The following is a 10,244-nucleotide window of genomic DNA, read 5'->3' on the forward strand; positions in this document are numbered from 1 at the left end:
AGATCTACAGAGACCTAGACTCCCACGCAATAATAATGGGAGAATTTAACACGCCACTGTCAATATTAGACAGATCAACAAGGCAGAAAATTAACAAGGATATTCAGGACTTAAATTCAGCTCTGGACCAAGCAGACCTAATAGATATCTACAGAACTCTCCACCCCAAATCAACATAATATACATTCTTCTCAACACTACATAGCATTTGTTTTAAAATCGACCACATAATTGAAATTAAAACACTTCTCAGCAAATGCAAAAGAATGGAAATCAAAACAAACAGTCTCTCAGACCACAGTGCAATCAAATTAGAAATCAGGATTAAGAAACTCAGTCAAAACTGCACAACTGCATGGAAACTGAACAACCTGCTCCCAAATGACTACTGGGTAAATAATGAAACTAAGGCAGAAATAAGTAAGTTCTTTGAAACCAAGGAGAACAAAGAGACAACGTACCAGAATCTCTGGGACACAGCTAAAACAGTATTAAGAGGGAAATTTATAGCACTAAATGCCCACAAGAGAAAGCAGGAAAGACCTAAAATCGACACCCTAACATCACAATTAAAAGAACTAGAGAAGCAAGGGCAAACAAATTCAAAAGCTAGCAGAAGACAAGAAATAACTATCTTGTTATAGTGACCTGAAAAACCCTCCAAAAAATCAATGAATCCAGGAGCTCTTTTTTTGAAAAGATTAACAAAATAGACTGCTAGCCAGACTAATAAAGAAGAAAAGAGAGAAGAGTCAAATAGACACAATAAAAATGATAAAGAGGATATCACCACTGATCCCACAGAAATGCAAACTACCATCAGAGAGTACTACAAACACCTCTATGCAAATAAACTAGAAAATCTAGAAGAAATGGATAAATTCCTGGACACATACACCCTCCCAAGACTAAACCAGGAAGAAGTCGAATCCCTGAATAGACCAATAACAAGTTCTGAAATTAAGGAAGCAATTAATAGCCTACCAACCAAAAAAAGCCCAGGACTAGACAGATTCACAGACGAATTCTACCAGAGGTACAAAGAGGAGCTGGTACCATTCCTTCTGAAACTATTCCAAACAATAGAAAAAGAGGGACTCCTCCCAAACTCATTTTATGAGGACAGCATCATCCTGATACCAAAACCTGGCAGAGACACAATAAAAAAAGAAAATTTCAGGCCAATATCCCTGATGAACCTCGATGTGAAAATCCTCAATAAAATACTGGCAAACTGAATCCAGCAGCACATCAAAAAGCTTATCCACCACGATCAAGTCGGCTTCATCCCTGGGCTGCAAGGCTGATTCAACACACGCAAATCAATAAACGTAATCTATCACATAAACATAACCGATGACAAAAACCACATGATAATCTCAATAGACACAAAAAAGGTCTTCAATAAAATTCAACACCCCTTCATGCTAAAAACTCTCAATAAACTAGGTATTGATAGAACACATCTCAATAAGAGCTATTTGTGACAGACCCACAGCCAATATCATACTGAATGGGCAAAAGCCGGCACGCTTTGACAACCGGCACAAGACAAGGATGCCCTGTCTCATCACTCCTATTCAACATAGTATTGGAAGTTCTGGCCAGGGCAATCAGGCAAGAGAAAAATAAAAGGTATTCAAATAGGAAGAGAGGAACTCAAATTGTCTCTGTTTGCAGATGACGTGATTGTATATTTAGAAAACCCCATTGTGTCAGCCCAAAAATTCTTTAAGCTGATAAGCAACTTCAGCAAAGTCTCAGGATACAAAATCAATGTGCAAAAATCGCAAGCATTCCTATACACCAATAATAGACAAGCAGGGAGCCAAATCATGAGCAAACTCCCATTCACAATTGCTACAAACAGAATAAAATACCTAGGAATACAACTTACAAGGGACATGGAGGACCTCTTCAGGGAGAACTACAAACCACTGCTCAAGGAAATAACAGAAGACACAAACAAATGGAAAAACATTCCATGCTCGTGGATAGGAAGAATCGATATCGTGAAAATGGCCATACTGCCCAAAGTAATTTGTAGACTCAATGCTATTCTCATCAAGCTACCATTTACTTTCTTCACAGAACTAGAAAAAACTACCTTGAATTTCATATGGAACCAAAAAAGAGCCTGCATTGCCAAGAAAATCCTAAGCAAAAAGAACGAAGCTGGAGGCATCATGCTACCTGACTTCAAACTATACTACAAGGCTACAGTAACTAAAACAGCATGGTACTGGTACCAAAACAGATATATAGACCAATGGAACAGAACAGAGGCCTCAGAAATACCACCACACATCTACGACCATCTGATCTTTGACAAACCTGACAAAAACAAGAAATGGGGAAAAGATTCCATGTTTAATAAATGGTGCTGGGAAAATCGGCTAGCCATATGCAGAAAGCTGAAACTGGACCCCTTTCTTACATCTTATACAAAAATTAACTCAAGATGGATTAAAGACTTAAACGTAAAATCTAAAACCATAAAAACCCTAGAAGAAAACCTAGGCAATACCATTCAGGACATAGGCATGGGCAAAGACTTCATGACTAAAACACCAAAAGCAATGGCAACAAAAGCCAAAATTGACAAATGGGATCTAATTAAATGAAAGAGCTTATGCACAGCAAAATAAACTATCATCAAAATGAACAGGCAACCTACAGAATGGGAGAAAATTTTTGCAATCTGTCCATCTGACAAAGGTCTAATATCCAGAATCTATAAGGAAGTTAAACAAATTTACAAGAAAAAAACAAATGTAAGGACGTGAACAGATACTTTTCAAAAGAAAACATTAATGCGGCCAACAAACATATCTTAAAAAAGCTCATCATCACTGGTCATTAGAGAAATGGAAATCAAAACCACAGTGAGATACCATCTCACACCAGTCAGAATGGCGATCATTAAAAAGTCAGGAAAAAACAGATGCTGGAGAGGATGTGGAGAAATAGAAACACTTTTACACTGTTGGTGGGACTGTAAATTAGTTCATCCACTGTGAAAGACAGTGTGGCGATTCCTCAAGGATCTAGAACCAGAAATACTATTTGACTCAGCAATCTCATTACTGGGTATATACCCAAAAGATTATAAATCATTCTACTATAATGACACATGCACACGTATGTTTATTGCAGCACTATTTACAATAGCAAAGACTTGGAACCAACCCAAATGCCCATCACTGATAGGCTGGATAAATAAAATGTGGCACATATACACCATGGAGTACTATGCAGCCATCAAAAAGAATGAGTTAATGTCCTTTGCAGGGACATGGATGAAGATGGAAACCATCATTCTCAGTAAACTATCCCAGAAACAGAAAACCAAACACCGCATGTTCACACTCATAAGTGAGAGATGAACAATAAGAACACATGGACACAGGGAGGGGAACATCACACACTGGAGCCTGTTGGAGGGTGGGGGCAAGGAGAGAGAGAGCATTAGGACAAATACCTGATGCATGTGGGGCTTAAAACCTAGATGACAGGTTGATGGGTGCAGCAAACCACCATGACATGAGTATACCTATGTAACAAAGCTGCACCTTCTGCAAGGTATCCCAGAACTTAAAGTAAAATTTTTAAAAATGTAAATCAAATCATGTCATTTCCCTGCTTGTATCTCCTATTGCCTTCCCATTGCAATTAGAATAAAAGTCAACTCCTAACCCTGGCCAAGCAATGGCTTTGGCAGGGCTTTAACCTTCTCTCCCTTCTGTTTTCTTCATCTCCATTCCTCACCATCACTTCATTTCAAATATTAATAACATTCTTCAATAAGAACTCTTGCTTCCTTGGGTCATGCAATTTGTTAATATAAATATCTTTTTAAAACAGTGATATTTTTATTGACCTGTAACATGCAATTCTATATAGAATTCCTATGCTTGTTATAAAAATGCAACTTTGTTGACAAATAATCTATTGCCCTCGTTTCAACCAGAAAGCCTCATCTAAGCTCCCTTCCCCCACGTACAGAAATTCTGAATGTCCATTTTTCAATTCTTGTCCTGATCTGGCTCCTCATTATCATCCACATCTGCAGCCTCAGCCTGTGCCACTTTTCCCATCTTTTTCCATTCTCCAGCTACTTTGAACTTCCTTCATTCTCACCTTAGCGCCTCTGTACTCTCATTTGTTTTGCCAGTAATATGCTTCTCCCCACTCTTCATCTGGCCCTTACACATCCTACAGAAATTGACTTAATATCATTTTCTCATAATGACCTTCCCTACCCATCTTGATCCTAAATTGGGGCTTTACTACGGCTAGTGTGACCATATATCCCAGTTTTCCTAGGACAGTACTGGTTTGTACCTGTTGCCTTAGCAAAATTACAAATAGCACCTTCATTTACTTTCAAAAGTGACACCACTTGCTCGATAAATTATATTATTAACTCTAAGTAGAGGTCCAATACATGCAGAGAAGCAGTAGAAATAAGGCAGAAGAGAGGAGTAAGAGGGATGACAGGAGGATGTAATAAAATTTTAAGTGTAGGAGGAGTGGAAAGATGCAGGAATAGGAGAGATTATGAAGGATAATAAAGATTGAGAAGAGGAGATGAAGGACTAAGTACAGAGAAAAGAGAAATGGGCAAGCTGAAGAACAAGCAAAAGGACAGGGATGCAAAGAGAAATAATAGTCGAGATAAAGTCAAACCTCAACTGTAAGTGAATATATTAAGGATTCTCAACTCATTAAAGTGCAAACATAAAACATGATGTTATTTTTTCCAGTGATTGTTCTCCATCTAGGAAAGTTGAAAACATGCCCTTTACACTTGCATGGATTGGCCACATCCTGTTAGTTGGTGGTGATATTATTAGAATGATCTCATATAATTATTTACTTATAAATATAAGTAAATATTTGTGCCATGTAAGTCAGTCACTTTTTTTTACAATTTGATTTTTGAACTTGATGTAAATCTCAGATCTCCTTGCCTACCTCAGGTCATGCTAGATCAGGCTGTGACTTCAACATCATAACGTGTAAAGGAGATGAAGACGTCAAGGACTGTACATTCCCTCCCTTTGTTGTCCTCCCTTCTAGACACTTACTTTCCCCTCTGTGGTGTTGTGGGATATGGAAAGACAAAAAAAGGGACACGCAACTCTTTACTCAACTGGATGAATTTTCCAGTCCCACTCTCTTATCGATGTAACTTCTTCCTTAGACCACAGTTGAGGCTTAACGAGAATGGGTTGTAATTATACTAATGCCTTACTGATGAGGGGTTCACCCCAATGTAACCTCCATAAACATTGAATACCCCTTGCAAGATTTGGTCACCACTCCCCACTGACCTCCAACTGGTGGCTTTCATATAGCATCGCTCTATTATATGTGCCTCTTAGCTATCCACCCACATACTGTGGGTGGCAGTACTAGAAAGACTGTGGCCCTCAATCGCATCTTCTCTCAGTTATCAATGCTATGACAGTCCTATAAATCCTCTTTACCAGGCAATTCCCACAATGTCATCTTTCCCCATTCTCTTTTCTGCTACTCAACTAATATGGGATCAAATCAATAAGCACATAGGCTAATCAGACATATAACTGAGGAAAAAATGTGTCTGCCATTCTCAGAGGAAATCATTTTTATAGTAATATTGATTTCTAATTTAATTTTGTTGTGGTCAGAGAATATACTGTTATCAATCTTCTAATATCCATAAAATGTGTAGTGATGTACACTCTTTTATTCCTGTTACCAGAGTTTTCTCTTTCTTTGTTCCTTGGACATTCTCTCTAGGAATTTATAATTTTATTAATCTTTTCTAATTATCTCTGATAAAATATATATTTTATATTCATCTCTGATAAAATATATATTTATTCATCTCTGATAAAATACATATATATATATTTTGGATATGGAGTCTTGCTCTGTCACCCAGGCTGGAGTGCAATGGCACAATCTCGGCTCACTGCAACCTCCTCCTCCTGGGTTCAAGCGATTCTCCTGTCTCAGCCTCCCTAATAGCTGGGATTACAGGTGTACACCACCATGTCTGGCTAATTTTTATATTTTTAGTAGAGAGGGGGTTTCGCCATCTTGGCCAGGCTGATCTTGAACTCCTGACCTCAGGTGATCCACCTGCCTTGGCCTCCCAAAGTGCTGGGTGATTAACATCTTATTTACGAATATGTTATTTCATTTACAAACATTTGGAGGCATTCACGGATATTTCTAGATACTTCATGTTTATTTCTAATTAAATTTTGTTGTGGTCAGAGAACATACTCTGTAAGATTTCAAACTTTGATATTTATGGATACATATTTTATGGTACAGAATATAATTTACTTTGATGAGCATTCCATGTGCCCTTGGAAATAATAGGAATTCTTCAGCAATTAGGAGTAGTGTCCTATAAAATGTCAATTACATTAATTTGGATGACAGTATTATAGAAATATTTTAAATCTTTACTGATTTTTTTAGTTCTTCCATTAATTACCAAGAAAAGAGTGATAAAAATCATCAATTATGATTTTAGATATGTCTCTTTCTCCCTTCAGATCTGTCTGCATTTGTCTCATAAATTTTGAGGCTGTTTTTAGACACATACATATTTACCATTACTATTTATTAACGCACTATTTTTATACCCCTATCTCATGTGATATTCTTTTTCTTGGTCTACTTTGTCTGATATTTATATAGCCAAAACAGTATTCTTAGGTTTGTATTTTGCTTTTTCTTCATTTTATTTTCAATCTATTTAAGTTTTTATACGTAAGTGCATCTCTTTTTGTTAGCAAATACTTGGGCCTTGCTTTCTTATCCTATCTAATAATCTCTGCCTTTCTGTTGGAGTCTTTAGTCTATTTCTATTTAATGTAATTATAGATGTGATTCAGTCTGTTATTTGCTATTTCTTTTCTTCTTGTCTCATTTGTTTATTATTCCTCTGTCTCACATTCCTTACTTATTTGTGGATAATCAAACATTTTTAGTATTTTATTTCAATACCTCTATTGTCTTTTTTTTTCAAAGGCAATTCACATTTATTTCTTGATGATGCCGACTAAACATACTTCAAACACGGCAGAAGGTAAAGAGTCTGTTTTGTAGGTAAAGCCGTTTCTTGCCAACAGCGAACAGTGGTACATGAAAAGTAACTTGAGCATGGTCTTCAAGCTGAGGCCCCAACTCTGGGCAAACAGCTGGCGAGTGGACCTGGTCCTTCTGGCCTGGATGAGGGCCTCCAAGGAACTACTTTTTTTCATACTTTTGCTTGATATGTTTCCATAGCTTCCCCTCGCTGATGTGCAGGTAGATCTTGCCCGCGCCCTGATGGAAGACTCGCTGGAAGAACAGGACGCCCACGGCGATGGTGAGGGCGAAGGTGGAAGTCCTGCGGAAGAGCAGGGAGTACAATTTCGCAGTCCACGTCGGCATCGCCATGTTTCTTCCTCTATTATCTTTTTAATAATAAATTTTGGTATTAATTTTAGGGGTTGCTCAAGAGTTACCATATGCATCTTTAACTTATCACAGCCTATTAGCGTTAATATTTACAACTTCACATAAAACATAATACATTTACAATAGTAAAAATTCATTCACGTCTCTCAATTGTGTAGTTGTGGACATATATTTTATTTCTACATTCATTATAGACTCCACAATAGAATTTTTTGCTTTAGTTTTCCTTTTTATAATTAAGAGAAAATAAAAGATAATATTTTATGCTTACCTACATATTTAACATTTCTGCTGCTCTTTATTCCTCATTGTAGATCAAAATTTCCTTTGAATCTCATTTTCCTTCAACCTAAAGAACTTCATTTAGCATTATTTGTAGTACTATTCTGCTGATAACAACCTCTCTTACTCTTCACTTCTCACAAAAAATTTGTATTTCTCATTGATTTTTCAAGTACATATATAATATATATGTGATATAAAATGTTGGTGTAACAGTTAATTTTTTCGTTTTGCACTTTACATATATTGAAGAAAAGTAAGGCAGCAGTATTGTTTGGGGAGTAATGTAAAAATTATCTTCTAGCTCGTGATTGCTAAATCTAAATCCTCCTTCCTCCTCTTTCATGTTTTTCTGACTTGGTACTAGGACTAAAAACCTAAGCATTAGTGCTTTCCAGATGCACACCAAAACCAAGGGCCTCTAGTATCCCTGAGGCAACCCTGGCCCCCCTGTTGTCATCCAATCAGGAGATAAGAAAGTAGCTTAGATTATCCAGGAGGCAGATGCAGAGACGGAAAGGGATGGGGAAGGGGACTCACCCCTCAGCTATTACACACATTGTTCTGCAGGGAACTGATATCACCTGCCTGGCGACTTGACTTAACATTTCTTTGTACCTCCACACCTTTCACAGAGGGTTGAGGAGCCCTAAGGAAACACAAAAGATTGGAAACACCGTGTCAACCCTGCAGGACCGAGGGAAATTCACATTAGAACAGACAGACCAGACTAGGAGGCAATGCAGCATTTTCTGCCAATTCTAAAGGATCATTTTATCCAGCTTCTTTCTGGCCAGTCTGGTCAGTCTGTCCTCAACCAGAAACAAATATTCAAGATCTTCTATGCTCTTGTTCAGTAGATTTAATGGATTTAAAAGAGCATATGCCTGCCATGCAGAACACGGGAATGACAGTGATGATGATGAAGCTGAAGATGATGATGAAACAGAGGAACTGGGGAGTGATGAAGATTATATTGATGAAGATGAGCAAGAATATTTGGAGATTCTGGCTAAGCAGGCGGGTGAAGATGGAGATGATGAAGATTGAGAAGAAGGTGATACTGAAGAGACTGCTCTGGAAGGCTATTCCACAATCATTGATGATGAAGATAACCCTGTTGATGAGTATCAGGTATTTAAAGCTATCTTTCAAACTATTCAAAATCGTAATCCTGTGTGGTATCAGGCTCTGACTCACACAGTTTTAATGAAGAACAAAGAAAACAGTTACAAGACATAGCAACTCTGGCCGATCAAAGAAGAGCAGCCCATAAATCCAAAATGATTGAGAAGCATGGAGGATACAAATTTAGTGCTCCAGTTGTGCCAAGTTCTTTGAATTTTGGAGGCCCAGCACCACGGATGAATTGAGTTATCTCTTTCTTTCCTGCTGTGTGATTGCAGTGAAGAGCTTGTGTTCCTCTTAGTAGTGGTTCCAGAACTGGTTCATGTTATCTATTCTAAACTAATGATCAATAGATGGAAAAAACAAACAAAGAAACAAACAAACAAGCAAACACCAACAACCCCAGGAGATGGGACCTGATCATGCAACCTGGCACTGGAAAAGAAACCAGGGGGATTTGGGGGGTGGGCGGATGGGGAGGTACCTTAGGGGGCATATTTTCTTTATGTTTTGAAGAAAGTAAGATCCTGACTCTGAAGCTTCAAAGTGACACTGTGGAAATCTGAAACAAGAGGGGATGTCATGAAGGCAGCTTTTCTTTTTCTGAGGAAAAAATAGGCATGGGCTACAGGACTATTTAAAATGTTTCATTTACAGTATAAAGCTCAAAGGTAGATGTAATGTTTACACCCATGGGTATTTGTCCAATTTCTGTCTCTTCCTCGCCATTGGGTATCTATTCTTTATATGTAAATAAGATAAGGTAATCTGATAGCCTTATTCAATCTTCATCATTTTCATTCATCATTGTTCCTATGTAGATTATTGGACACTTACTGCAGCACTACATAACTGATTATACAAATCTGTAAATGAATTAGCACTTTCATATTAAAACAAGGCTGCTAGCCTATGTATAAAATAGCAAAATGTTTTCTGTTTAAAAAAAAGATGTAATGGGGTGGGGAGGCATGGGTAATTTCAAGTTATTAATTTAAAAATGAACTAGCAATTTTATACCTGGTGACTTTGTGTGACACTTCTGATAGTGACTTGAATTTGGTATGTAAAAATGGGTTAGTGGTATTTCATTGCTGCTAAAAATGACGACTCACTCTGTGTCCTGTTTTTCTTAAAGCTGTCGGTGTACAAGTGGGTATTTTAATACCAGACCTTACTATAAAAAATAAGAAAGGTGGTATCTAGAGCATGTAAATTGGATATAAAGTTCTACTCTTAAAAAGTTCATCTAAGAGTATGGCTAAACATCTATATATGCAGTCTATTAAAAGAACTTAATTCGGCTATTATGTCTTGATTTGATTGCAGGTTTTTCCTAATTAAAACATTTTTTTCTTCACTGGCCT

The 10,244-nt window shown here is 37.4% G+C and overlaps 2 pseudogenes; one reads left to right on the plus strand and one right to left on the minus strand.

Moving 5' to 3' along the window:
• Window positions 1-7,254: 7,254 nt before the first annotated feature.
• Window positions 7,255-7,446, minus strand: LOC105738086 (annotated as a pseudogene).
• Window positions 7,447-8,592: 1,146 nt separating this feature from the next.
• Window positions 8,593-9,122, plus strand: LOC100594547 (annotated as a pseudogene).
• Window positions 9,123-10,244: the final 1,122 nt, after the last annotated feature.

Source organism: Nomascus leucogenys, chromosome X (genome assembly GCF_006542625.1).
Source record: "Nomascus leucogenys isolate Asia chromosome X, Asia_NLE_v1, whole genome shotgun sequence".
Classification (NCBI taxonomy): Eukaryota; Metazoa; Chordata; class Mammalia; order Primates; family Hylobatidae; genus Nomascus; species Nomascus leucogenys.